This window comes from Ursus americanus, chromosome 33 (assembly GCF_024610735.1).
Source record: "Ursus americanus isolate L20-20 chromosome 33, mUrsAme1.1.p, whole genome shotgun sequence".
In the NCBI taxonomy this organism is placed as follows: domain Eukaryota; kingdom Metazoa; phylum Chordata; class Mammalia; order Carnivora; family Ursidae; genus Ursus; species Ursus americanus.
Genome location: NC_142159.1, coordinates 1,234,749 through 1,249,009, shown reverse-complemented (window position 1 = coordinate 1,249,009; position 14,261 = coordinate 1,234,749). Strand labels below are relative to the sequence as shown.

Here is a 14,261-nt window from a genome sequence, read left to right as displayed (position 1 = left end):
CTTGTAGTATTACATAACCATTGTAGGGAGGAGAGGACTCCTAGGATTCATCTGTTTTTCCATGGACCGCACAGCCAGAAAGAAAAGGATCAAGGAGAGGGAACGGATTTGAGAGCATGTGGCCTAAAAGCACAAGGCCTTTTTATGTATTTTTAATTATTTTATTTTATTTATTTTTTTATAATAATTTTTTGTTATATTATGTTAGTCACCATACAGTACATCCCTAGTTTTTGATGTGAAGTTCCATGATTCATTACTTGCGTGTAACACCCAGTGCACCATGCAATACGTGCCCTCCTTAATACCCATCACTGGCTTGTCCCATTCCCCCACCACCCTCCCCTCTGAAGCCCTCAGTTTGTTTCCCAGAGTCCACAGTCTCTCATAGCTCATTCCCCCTTCTGTTTACCCCCCCTTTCTTCCCTTTCTTCTCCTACCAATCTTCCTACTTCCTATGTTCCTTAGATGAGTGAAACCATATGATAATTGTCTTTCTCTGCTTGACTTATTTCACTTAGCATTATCTCTTCCAGTCCCATCCGTGTTGCTGCAAGTGTTGTGAAATCGTTCTTTTTGATGGCTGAGTAATATTCCATTGTTTATATGGACCACATCTTCTTAATCCAGTCATCTGTTGAAGGGCATCTCGGCTCCTTCCACAACTTAGCTATTTTGGACAATGCTGCTGTGAACATTGGGGTGCATATGGCCCTTCTCTTCACTACATCTGCATCTTTGGGGTAAATACCCAATAGTGCGATTGCTGGATCATAGGGTAGCTCAATTTTTAACTTTTTAAGGGACCTCCACACTGTTTTCCAAAGTGGCTGTACCAACTTGCATTCCCAGCCACAGTGTGAGAGGAATCCCCTTTCTCCATATCCTCTCCAACTTTTGTTGTTTCCTGCCGTGTCAATTTTTGCCATTCTGACTGGCGTAAGGTGGTATCTCAATGTGGTTTTGATTTGAATTTCCCTGATGGCTAATGATTTTGAACATTTTTTCATGTGTCTGTTAGCACAAGGCCTTTTTAAACTTGTTGCCAGACCCCAGAGTCTAAGTCTGGTCTGTACAAAGTAGCTCTCCAAGCCTGGGTTGAGCACAGAGTGGGCAGATCTCCTTGGACCTTAGCTGTCATTTCCTCTGTGTGTTTCACCACTGGAATTGTTTAAAAACACTTGGTTCCCTGAAAGCCTCCCTTGGTTTTGCCATTTCGGTTCTCTCCTTCTAAGCATGAGGTCTGACTTCTTTTGTCTTCTGTTCCTCAGCCCTGCAGAGGCAGCTCCGGCTCTGGGGACAGCTCTTTCTTCAGATGGCAAACTCATTTTCTCTCTAGCAGACCAGAGGGACAAGGTGTAATTCAACCCCTTTTTCCATCAGACACTGCTGCCATTGGGAGACAATGAAGAAAGTGATCTTTTTTGCTCCCTGAATAGGACCATGAACCTGGCACCTGCTTTTGTTACTGGCTTCTTAAGTCACTGGAGACATTTTTGCTGTCTTCCTGGGTCAGCAGCTGCTTTGGAGTAACAGTACCAACTGGCCTCAAAAAAAAGGGGGGGTGTATTTATATGAGGAGAGTTACCTTTCATATCCCTAAACCTCTTGTCTTTAGGGCTGGTCTAGAGAGTGAGCAGTTGGAAGTCAGCTGTGCCTTCAGTTGGACCACCTATGACCCTCATCTTCCCTGAATCTGAGCAGACAGGTGATTCCTTTTTTATCCTGCTCTCTATCCCATTAGACTCTGAGTTCTGTGTTCCCAGCACCTAGGTTGGTGCCTGGTGTGTGGTGAGTACGCAACAAATGTATGTAGAATGAATGGCTGGGCGAATTCCTTGAACTGGCTGTCCAGGTTTAGCTTCCCTCGTCCTGATGTGGGGGTGCCTGTGGGAGAAGGACCTTTGTTTTTAGAAGAAAGATTGCTTTGAAAGAATTATGGAAGTAACTGATTCGTAGAGTGATTTTGGGGGACTGTGTAAACTCCAGGGTAGGGCTTTTTTTCTCTTCATCAGCCTAGAACTTTCTCCTCAGTTCTGACTCTCTACTGGCAGACTTGTCCTCCTGTTTCAGGATTTATGTCCTGAACCTGACTCGGGCCTTCACTCCACCTAGGTTCTGGTGTTCCTGAGCCCACTCAAGGGCAGGGTAGGTATTCCTTTTTAGCCGTCATCCTGTCCCTGTAGAACAGGCAGCCCTAAGGACTGCATCTCACCCACTGCCCTCTGCACTCCCCCATCTGCCTGCATTCAGTCAAGTTCCACTTCGTTCTGAGGTGTCTGTGCCTTTGTCAGGGCTGTTGGAGACAGCAGGGCTTTTTTCCCCCTCTGTCAGCAGCTGGCCAGAGAGTGCCTGTTAGACTGCCAGATTCTGAGCCTCTCACATTGTTCATCTTTGTCTGGAACTCAGGGAGCATCCCTCCTGCCACCTGAGGTTTCACCTCACTCTTCGCTGTGTGGAACCACGAGGATGAAAGATGAACAGCCACAAAGAGCATGTAGTGGTATTGGACTATGGTGCTTTGAAATGCCCTGATTTTGAGGAAAGGTCCGTGGTCTGCAAGAATACAACTGGAGTCAAGGTTGCTGCCCCCCCCCACCTTTCCCAGAAGCCTTGAGTTGGAACCGTCCCTCACTTCATAATGCCAAACATCCTTGTTTTTGTTTAATTTTTATCTGATAAAATGTTATTAAACAATTCCAGTGGTGAAACACACAGAGGAAATGACAAACTAGCATGTGTTGTCTTTTAAAATGCACTTAGTTCAAGTGGCTGTTTTAAAAGTCAGTTTTTCCTGCTGTTAGATTCCTGTTGTCTGGGCTGCTTTGCTCCTTCAGGTGGGAGGAGTCTCTGAATAGGATTTTATAGTGGCGTTAAAGCAAGAGCACCCAGTTCCTCCCTGGCTAATTGATTGTTCTTTTACATTCTTAGATTCACATTGCACTATGTTGCTTTCAGATCATGACACAGGATGGATCATGCAGATCAGTTTAGAGGTTCTCTACCTGTGGTTCATTGACCTCTCTCCACTGCTAAACAACAGTTTGTATGTAGGTCAATATGTGCCCTTTTCTAGTGAGAGTGTCTTAGTTTTCATCAGATTTTCATTAGAGTTTGTGACCTAAAAAGAAAAGAATAACTAGTGTTTTTTTTTTTTTTAAAGATTTTTATGTATTTATTTATTTATTCGACAGAGATGGAGACAGCCAGCGAGAGAGGGAACACAAGCAGGGGGAGTGGGAGAGGTAGAAGCAGGCTCATAGCGGAGGAGCCTGATGTGGGGCTCGATCCCAGAACTCCGGGATCACGCCCTGAGCCGAAGGCAGACGTTTTAACCGCTGTGCCACCCAGGCGCCCCGAATAACTAGTGTTTTATAGGAATTTGGGCCTTCTGCTCACATAGCTAGTTTGTGGCAAAGTTGGATCTTGAGGTAGACTCTGGAATCCAGGTATTTTGACTCTACAACTCAAATTCTTTGCACTGTCCTCTATTATCCACTCGCTTCCAGGAGAAATAAGTGGAATATGCAGGAAACAGACACACGGTCTGAACTGATGTTTATGTCTGCCTTTCTCTGTCTGCAGCCTTACTTCACAGATGAGGAATCCAAGGATCTGGTCTTTGGGACTCGGTGACCTCAAAGATATAGTGATTCTCACAGTAATTAATACATCATAGACTCTTGTTGTTTTTTTTTTTTTTTTACTGTTTCCCATTGTCTAACTTACGCTCTGTAAACATTAAGGTCCCTTTTAACCATTGAATCTTGCCCATGAAATTGTTCTTTTGAAAAGAGGAAACATATATTGTGTCCCCCTTGACTCCTAATAAATATTCAGATCTGCGCACAGTGGTTGGCTGCCTTGTTGGTACTGTTGACTGGCTGGTAGCATCGGAAGGCACAAAAGCTTGGGTTGGATACTTTTATTATTTAAAAATGTTCCCCTCCCTGCTATCTTAGCAGCTGTTAATCTTATTTAGCCTGATCTTTTCACGTGGGCACACTCCTTTTTCTTTGTTTTCACAGTGCCGCTTATACAGTTTCTTCACCTGCATCCAACCTGCATAATTGGGAGTTTTATGGAACATTATGTTTGACATTCCCCGTATTTGTTCTACCCCAAGTCACCGAATGGCGGCCTGCATGGCAGGTTGCTTGGAAAACCTTCAGGACTGGGGAGAAGGGTGTCTCTCTTGGGAGGCGTTCTTCCATGGAGTCTAACTCCGTTCGTTGCCATGGGTTTCTAGGATGCTGAGGCTTTTATGGTAAGATGAGCCAGAGTACCAGAGTGTGACTTTTAGGCAGATTGCTTAACTTATTTTCTCATATGTAAATTAAAATTTACGTTTTTTTAAATAAAGACATTTTAAAAGATGAGTATAATGATGCAGATAAACCACTTTTTAAAAAAGATTTATTTATATGAGAGAGAGAGCATGGGCACATGTGCACGAGTTGAGGGAGGGGCAAGAGGGAAAGAGAGAATCTCAAGCAGACTCACCACTGAGCACGGAGCCCATGTGGGGCTTGATCTCCCGACCCTGAGATTATGACCTGAGCTGAAATTAAGAGCCACCCAGGCACCCTGCAGATGAAGCACTTTGAATTTCTTACAATGAGATGCTATAGAAATCTCAGGGTTCCCCCCCTTATTATATAATCTGTGTAGTTTATCCTACAAGCCTGTGATTATTGGGCGGTGCGGGGGGCGGGTCATCTTTTTGAGGCTAATGGAGTAGAAGGAAATTTACATGAGCTACTGACATCATTAAAGCAAACCAAAAACAAGTCAGCTGAGCAGAATAGTGCCCTGGAGTGGGGAGCATGGTGGGGGGGTGGCTGAACTGCCTTTTCTCCTGAGTTGTCTATGGAGAACGTCCCGCCTTCCCAAGTTGTGCATTTAGCACTTAGGAAGTGGGCTTCACAGTCTCTGCTTCTGTCTCCCGGACGGACTGTGTTGATCAGCAGTGTCTCGCCTGTGTGTGGCTGTGTTCCATGCTGTAAACAGGACTGCTGCAGGCAGAGTGCAGTGTCCATTGTTTATTTTGTAAAACCTGCCCCGTTGCCATGTGATATTTGCCCAAGAGCTCCTGTAGTGACATTCTTGTGTGGCGCTTTAAAGGTTTCATTCTCCAATGTTAGATGAGCCCCTAATTGGTGTCTTGAGAAGCATTAAAGCCTCTTTCCCTAGAATTTAAACCAGAGGAGTGGTAATCCCAGTGGAGCCTGGGCTGGAGTCGAGAGAGAAGGTGGCAGATGAGGTGGCAGATGATAGGCAGGGGCCTGTTGTGGTCTCCCGCCTCATTTTTGCACAAAGGAGGGGCTGTCCCCTCCTGGGGAGGTATTTCCGCTTGCTGCAACAAATGAGGGAGCACAAAGGGCTGTAATGTAATAAGCCTTCTGTGGTGACGTCACTTGTAAATGTGGTCAAAGTCCAGTTCTTGGGGGCTCGGAGGTGCGGTGGTAGAGACAGTCGGTTCTAACGCTTTCACTTCTCAGCTGTCACCGTGCCATGCTGCCTGCTTCTAGCCACTGAACCAACACAGCTGGGCAGGGGCATGAATGCCTACAAGTACCAAAAGTTCCTGGAGGGACTCAACAACCTTAGAGGTATGATGGGGCTTCTGGCTCCCTGCCTTTATCCTTGCTGAGTTTGTGAACACTTGCTGTGTTGTGTGTTATGTGGGGTCTTTACTTTCTATCAGTTGCTCGGGGGCTTGGAAAGCCCTCTTACTCTGAGCTGGCCATAATTTTTGGTGTGTCTAGGGCTGGCATTGTAAATGCGATAGTGGGTGAGTGGGAGGGGATCCTCTTAGCTGCTTCAACAGCCGACTGTTCTCTTGCCTGAATGGGCAATGAAGAAATGTCCCCTGCTCTCTTGAGTCGAGCAGAGCTCAGGGCACTCCCGGGGCAGTGAGGGTGGAGGGCTCTTGCCATCAGGCACTGCAGCCTCACCTAGGTGTAGCTGTTTCTTGGGCCAGGTTTTCCAAGGCCTGTGTCTACAGTGAGTCAGAGTCCCACCTGGAGAGAACGGGGAATAGGGAGTGGTTGGGGGGAGGAGGAATGCAGGTTGACAGGCCTGGAAAGCCATGTAAAGGGATAAATCAGTGACTTTAAAGGAGGTAACTTTTTGATCGAATAATATTTAAAAGGAATAGTGTCTGCTTTACATGGTTGGCAGACTCTTCACTGACCACAGATGAAAAAAATACAGGCCTCTTTGGCTCTTGAGAGGAAGATGAAGGAAATCTTTTTGCTGCTGCTTCTCTAATTAATTGGTTTTATTTCCATGTGCTTAGGAAGGTGCTCAACCCCTCCCTCTTTCATCAGCAGTCTGGATTCTGGATCCAGAGCAACCATGGGGTGGGTGCAGAGAGAGTAGGGGAGGTAGAGAGAGGAACAGGGTAAGTGGGTTTCTTTAGGGAGGAGGGAGTGGGAGACTCCCATCCTGCCAGCGTCTTTGGGTATTTTCCTTCCTTCCGTTATCTGTTGAAGAACTGTTTCTAAGAGAGCATATACATGGAAAGCTTTGTATGCTATCAAGGGATATGCAGCTGTAAAGCACTGTTCTACTAATTTCTGCTTTCTCTTTCCTTTTGTCTCCCTCTGCACTGCATAAATATTTTTTTTCCCCAGGACTCCTGACTCCTGTTTAGGTTTGGGTCTCTGCAAGCTCATCAGGCATCAGGCAGGTCTTAGCAAGAATGAGTCACATTAACTGTTGTTTCCCTGTCAAAGGAAGTTTTGAGAGGGCAGAAAGAGTCCGGACTTCTTCATCCAGACTCATGGGGAAGAGGTGTGAGATGCAGCACGGAACCAGTGGAGCTTCTCAGACACTCGTCCAGTTCTTGGGCTTTGTTGGGCTCTGGGTGAGGGGAGGTACAAGGATATACCCTTGTGCCAAAGAAGAGCCCCCTTTTCTTGCCCTATTTCCTGTCTTAGAGGGATCCTTCTATATTCCTGGGCATCATGCCCACCCAGCAGAAGGAGCCCTTTCCCTCCTCTGTTTGCAAAACTCATGGAAGGATTATCAAACTTAATAACTTGAGTGTTCCTTCAGTAGAAGAAAAGGTTTGGAGTAGGAACCCAAGGCCTCTCCTTGGATGCTGAGCTCCTTAGTGTAGTTTTATTCCCTATTACCCTTGGCACCAGTCTTGTGATAAAAGGCCAGAGCTTCCTGAAGATGGATAGGTGGTGGATGGAAACTACAGGAGATTGACTTACCTACAGAATTGGAGAGTACGACTTTTCTTTTTGGTTCTTCTTTGTGTCAGGTTTAGATGAGCGGTTAAATCACATGAGGGTGGCCATGGCCGTGGCCTAAGTGAATCAAGTTTAGAAGTGACCTACGTAGATTCCTGAGGTTCTCAGGAGACCACCCCACACATAACCCTGTCCTCTTCTGCTGCAGGTGCTTCAGGAACAAAGTGCAGATATGACCGGTAGGGGCACTTCTTGTTTTCTTCCCACGAAACATGCATGGAGGAAAGAGTCCTTCTTCACTCCCTAAATAGGGGTTGCTTTGGTCTCCAGTTTCCTGTAACTCTTCTGACTTCCTCAGTGGAGCTAATGGTACAAATAGGTCTTGATTTGATCCTTTCAGGGGTGTAGAGTTTAGAAATTCCACCCTAGCAAAGGTTATTTCTGCTTTTGAAAGAGGTTATATTAAAACCAGCTTGGCAATCATTTATTTTCTTAACCCACCTGTAAAGTTTTTCACCCCCTCCCTCCTTTGCCTCTTTCTTTTCTGGGAAGGAGTGAGTAACAGTGCTAGGAATGAACAAGTAACAGACGAGATACACCTATCCTGGGGTGTGTCCTGCATGGGGCTGAAATCAGAGCATAGCAAAGACCACAGTTGCAGTGGCAGCGCACACTCTGCTCTTCCCGCCCCAGATCCGAGGGTTATTTTGGTTCTGCCTCTCCAAGATGAACTCAGAAGCACTTACTGCTGTGGGCATTAAACAAGAGGATATATATACAGTTGAGTGTCTGGAATGTTACCAGAGTTCACCAGATGTTGGTTCTATCTCTTCTTTCCTCTGTTCCTCCCGGAGACTTAGAATCATGATGAGTCCTTGTGCCTGCTTTAGTCCAGGATGAGCTCGGTCAAGTCACAGTCTGGCTGGGGAGTTGTAGCCCTGGTCATCCATCCACATGGTTGGCTCCTGGTCTTATTGATCTCACTGTAGGACGGTTATGATGGTTGAGACAGGAAGACAATAGCACTACTGATAATAGAAATAAAAGCAAGCATTCAGCAAATGTTAGTTATGGACAAGGCCCTGTTCTAAGGACTTTACATGTATTAATCCACGTAGCTGTTTAAATACTCCCATGGCATAGGTCATTTACATTGGAAAACCCAAGGCTTGGCTCATCTGAGAACATCGGTCCTGCTAAGGACTTCCTGGGAATATACCAGCCAAGATGGCTGTATTTGCTCTATTGGAGAATAGCCACAACTGCCCAAGTGTATGTGTAACACACATTGGGGCACCTTATTTTCTGCGGGAGAGCAGAGTATGGTGCTTTGAGGTGAGGACAATAGATCTTTTTTTCCCCACACTGGCCTCCTTGAGCTGTGTCCTGTTTTCTAATCCTAACTTCATTTATATACACTGCATAATAGTCTTTATAGCGTAAAATGTATAAGATAAAGCAGTCGTCTTGTTCATTCACCCAGAGAAAGCATCTGATTTAACCTTCCTTCTTTCCCAGAACTTGAATCTTTTTCGGGTGGAGAGGTGCCTGAAAGAGGGCATGTAGTTGTTGTGGTTTGGTATTTATAATCATTTCTGGAATGTTGTCGAAGCTGTTAGACAATTATTTCCTCAACTCTGGGCGTCCAGGCAGATGGTTAGATACAAACCACTGCTTTTGTCAAACTGTCTAATGGGCGGAGTATCACCCACTGTGCTTCCAGATTATGGTGAATAACTACTTCCCTTTTCCTTTTCACCTGTATCTTTGTGTATTGCAGAGGGGCTGATACAAAGAGGTCCTGCGCTTCCCTTTTTGTTTAGTTACTTACTTTGCTTTTCTTGACATGGTTCAGCTTACAGCCATTCTTCCATCTAGTGTTGAAGGGAGCCCAGTGGGAGAATAGACACATTGTAGAAGTCTTTTGAAGTACTCGTCCCCAATTTCCTGTGAATCTTTGGTGCTCTGACACCAGTATTGGGGTGCAGTGTATCCCATTGTTGTGGCGGCTTCTGGGCTTTAATTTCAACTTTTCAGGCCTGCCAAAAACCATAGTCGTTGAGTGATTTCTGCCCAGATGGACCTCTCCTGTGGGTACAAGAGGTTTAACTATTGGCCCAAGTCCTGCTCTTTGGCAGAGTCCAGGCCTCTGCTGTGGCTTGGTAATTGGGGATTAACTAGGGAGGCAGAGACGGTAGTTGAAGTTGAATGATGAGAAAGTGGTTCTCTAGTCTTTTCTAAAAAAAAGTTGTGATAGGTCCATTAGGTAATGACTGATTTTTAAAAACCAGTATACTCCAGGGGCACCTGGGTGGCTCAGTCGTTAAGCATCTGCCTTTGGCTCGGGTCATGATCCCAGGGTCCTGGGATCGAGCCCCACGTCTGGCTCCCTGCTCAGTGGGGAGTCTGCTTCTCCCTCTCCCTCTGCTTTTCTTCACTGCTTGTACTCTCTCTCTGTCAAATAAATAAAATCTTAAAAAACAAAACAAAACCCAGTATACTCCAGCATACCCACACACTTTCGCCTTTCTCTTCCTTGGCATACACTGTCCTGTTGCCTTTGCCTGGAATAACCATTGTCCTCTCTCTCTCTCTCTGTTTTTTTTTTTTCAGACTTATTTATTTATTTATTCATTTATTTGAGAGAGAGAGAGAGAGAGAATGAGCAGGGGGAGGAGCAGAGGGGGAAGGACAAGCAGACTCTGCCCTGAGCCTGGAGCCTGGGTTCCATCCCAGGACCCCAAGATCATGATCTGAGCTGAAACCAAGAGCCGGATGCTTAACTGACTGAGCCACCCACGCGCGCCGTCCTTCTCTTTATATACCAAACTTCCACCCACATTTCAGTGCCTAGCCCAACCTCATTTCCCCCATTGTTTCCTTCCTTTCCTTTCCTTGCTCTCTCTCTCTCTTTCTTCTTCCTTTGCATTTTGAGATAGAATTCTCTTCCTCAGCACTTTAAACGTACTTATTTTAGAGCATGCCTATAGTTACCGTTATTAACTAGTTGTAGTTATTGAACTTGTTATAGTTATATTTTAGTTATAGTTCTTAAACATTTGATTTTCCTCCTACTCTTTACTTCTTGGGTAAGTTTCCTGTAACTTCTGTAAGCCTCAGTATTCTCACTTATAAAATGGGGATGATAATAAAATTTACCTCACAAAAGGTTAAGATTAGATGCAGTAGTAAGTGTAGCATCTGGCACAGAGTTAGAGCCCAGGAGATGTTCGTCATACTGTTGCTAAAGGTGGGCACCCTGACTCCTTTCTTCTTGCATCTGTTTCATTGCCTGCCCGGCATGTGTGAAGCATAAAAAGACATTTGAAGAATTGAACTAACCTCCTGTATCCAAATGTCCTTCAGTAGTCACCATAGGGGGTTAAAAAAAAAGCCTCTGACATCGGTGCCTATGCTGTATACATTTATACAACCTTTTGTGTGGTTTTTCTCTTCACTGCAGATTTATGACTCCCGTGAGAAACTACAGTCATTTTATAGTTCTACTTAATTTTTGGTCAGAAAATGATACTATGTAAGACTCAGGCTGTTTTGAAACATTAAAACCAATCTCAAAGAATGGAAATGGACTGCTCTTGGAAGCATTGGGAAGATGGTGTTCCCAGTCCGTAGGCAGTCCCAGATGAGGAGCTCCCAGGATGCCTTGGGCAGCGGCCACGCTGAGCAAGTGAGCACGGTGACCACTGACGAGCTGCGGGCTCAGTTTTAGTTCTTGGTTCTGAAGTGTCAGGTCATCGTTCTCATTATCTGATCGCTTTTCTTTGGACATCCACTTCGTTGGCCAGCCGGGAAGACTGTCCCTTAGCGCCGTGTCTGGGCAGGCAGGAGAAGTCCTCACACCCTGACACCACCCTTCAGAGATTGGCTTTTTTGGGGGGAGTTTTTTTTTTTTTCCCCTCTTTAATGTGGCTGGCTAATAAAGAATCTTAGGGGGAAAACAAAACAAAACAAAACTTAGGTTTTTTTCCTCTGCCATTAAAATAGAGGCACAATTTTAGCCATATAAGAAGCACAGAAAAATATGGGTAGCGCAGTTGTTAGGCTTCTGCCTTCGGCTCAGGGCACGATCCCGGTGTTCCGGGATCGAATCCCACATCGGGCTTCTCTGCTGGGAGCCTGCTCCTTCCTCTCCCACTCCTCCCTGCTTGTGTTCCCTCTCTTGCTGGCTGTCTATCTCTGTCAAATTAAAAAAAAAAAAAAAAAAAAAAAAAAAGAAGCACAGAAAAATAAAAACCCCAAATCATGAAGATCCTACAATTCACAGATTATGTTCACACTTGCTGGGTTTCCATTTAATCTTTTTGTGTCCATATGTATAACATTGTTTTTATATATTTCGTTTTATTGTAATGTTAATTCTCTATCTTGCTGTTTATTATTTTGTGAGCATTTTTTATGCCTTTACCTATCTGTCTACAACATTTCTTTCTTTCTTTCTTTCTTTCTTTCTTTCTTTCTTTCTTTCTTTCTTTCTTTCTTTCTTTCTTTCTTTCTTTCTTTCTTTCTTTCGCAGAATGGTGGTTTTATTAAAGCACGGGGACAGGACCCGTGGACAGAAAGAGCTGCTGCCTGTCTACAACATTTCTTAACGGCTATATGGAATTTATATGGATCATTATTTAACATTTCCCAGTTTTGTGGCATGCATATTTCTAATTTTTTCTGCTATGATACGATAATCAACATCCTCATAAATAAAATTTTCTATGCATTTCTGATGATCTTTTTAGGATAGATCTCTAGAAGTAGAATTACTGATCTTAATACATAGATTCAAAGCTCTGGGTGTTGGTTTTTAACTTTATTGCACTTTTAAAAGCTACCGAAGTTACCTGTAACACTTTGAATACCCCTTAGTATTCAAGCTCTTGGCCCCTTGCCCTCTAGGGATAGCTCTGTCTTCAGGCTTAATGGCCAGCTGGTTCAGATATTTTACTATGCAGTTAATTTCATCATGGGACAGGTGCCAAGTGTCTCTTTCACTTAGTCAGCAGCTCCCACATGTCATCATCTCATCACTGCACTGTTTTATTCTGAAACTTTTGTGCTAGCAACTCCAGGCATTTAAATGGCTTCATTGATCCTCCCAACCCTAGTACCTTTTCCGCTTGTACTATGAGATCCATCAGTGTTGATCAGGAAATTGCAGTACCAAAAATGACCTAATCATTGCTGTATAGAGATTCTGGATTGGAACCCCAGATTGGTCCGAGGTTGAGATTCTCTTTTTCTTTTCTTGCTGTTACTGAGCTAGAACCTAGCTAGTAGATTGGGCCAGTTTAACCTGATATAATTGGTTGACAGACTACTATGTCATCACCCTTGCTTGTGGTAGGTGACTGCCTCTGAAAGAAATCAACATATTGCAGTTAAGTGCAAATTGGCTTCTGTTACTTGGGACTGACAGCCTTAGGGTAGAATTACAGACTTGATAAGTGTACAGTCTTGTTTCTGACTTGGAGTTGACATCCTGGAGCAGACCATGTGGTTTTTCTAGCTGATGATACACTGGGGTGTTTGGAAATTAGCTTGAGGACTGACAGAAAGAAGACACGTGTATGGGACTTTGTGTGCAGGGGGTGGGGGTCAATAGAAATGCCTGTCTTTACAGCAGCCAGGATAGTGGAAAATGGCTTGAGTCACCCACAGGATTGCATCCTTCACAGTGAGAATTGTCTGCCCCTCCCATTCCCAGGGCCCTTAAGCAAACCAATCACAATGGGGTGATTCTCTCCAGTGCAAGGAATCTGGGAATCTGCATGTTTCTGGGGTGAGGCCTGTCAACATCTTTTACAGCGCTAGGCACCTATTTAGACCTTCAGTAAAAGTCCCGTAGTTTTTAGATGCATGACAGTTTTGTACTATTAAAATTTATCCCCTCCTTAATTGTGTGCTTGTGTGTGTGTATTTAGCTCTTTTTAAAAAAATATTTAATTTTTTTAAAGTAATCTCTATACCCAGTTTGCGGCTCGAACTCACAACCTCAAGATCAAGAGTTAGATGCTCCACTGACTGAGCCAGCCAGGTGCCCCTTATATTTAGCTTTTAAAAATAATTTTTGTTTTTTCTTTTTATTTGAATATAGTTGACACACAATGTCACATTAGTTTCAGGTGTACAACCTGGTGATTTGACAAGTTTATACATTATGCTATGTTCACCACAAGTACAGCTACCATCAAAAATATGGAATGCTTCATGAATTCGCGTGTCATCCTTACGCAGGGGCCATGCTAATCTTCTCTGTATTGTTCCGATTTTAGTATATGTGCTGCCCAAGTGAGCACCTTAACTGTATATATTTTAGGCTTACTGCATGTCACTGGCCTGGAGAGGGTTATCAGTCAATCCAAGTTCACACTGGGGTTGGCTTCTATTGCCACTGGTGTGAAATGCATGGAGAATATGGGGTTCCATGGCATAGCGATTAGTACTCTGGACTTTCAGATGTGTGGGGATAGTTCTGTGTTTTTTATTACAATAGGTGATGAGTGTTTACTATGCTTCTCTCTTCAGAGTGAGCCTATATGCTAACAAAATATAAATTATTTTTTCTCCCCCATCCTTGGTCTTGTGTTTTTTTTTTAAATTAGATTATCAGTATTGAAAGGGTAAGGCTCTTGCCTGCACCATTCTGCCACAGTTTCTTTTGGCTCTTTTCCTGGAGAAACGCCATGCTAGTCACCCTAATCATATATATTATTCGTTATAACAACTGTGGGGATGGTCCCTCTGAATGAATGCCAGTGGCTAAACAGCATCCTTTGCTCATTGTGGAGTGGGAGGAACCTTTTTAGACTTCCTGGTATGATATATATTGAAATCCTTTGATTTGGAAGATCGTTTTTTACAATTTGTTACCAACTAACTGGTTTACTCCCTGATAATGTTCCGTGCTTCTTCTCTCTTTTCTGGAAGTCCCCATATTTTTCCCTTCCCTCCCTCCCTCCCTCCCTCCCTCCCTCCCTCCCTCCCTCCCTCCCTCCATACCTTTCTGGTTTTGTTTTTGTTTTTGTTTTTGTTTTTTGAAGATTT

General features: G+C 44.2%; 1 protein-coding gene and 1 non-coding gene across 19 annotated transcripts in view; one reads left to right on the top strand and one right to left on the bottom strand.

Annotated features, from left to right (window-relative positions):
• Nucleotides 1-14,261, top strand: part of MACF1 (microtubule actin crosslinking factor 1) — a 329,876-nt gene that overhangs the window by 53,234 nt on the left and 262,381 nt on the right. The gene's annotated exons all lie outside the window — the stretch shown is intronic.
• Nucleotides 13,407-13,513, bottom strand: LOC123776131 (U6 spliceosomal RNA). The gene has a single exon (XR_006775282.1). It is a non-coding gene; the product is annotated as a U6 spliceosomal RNA (small nuclear RNA).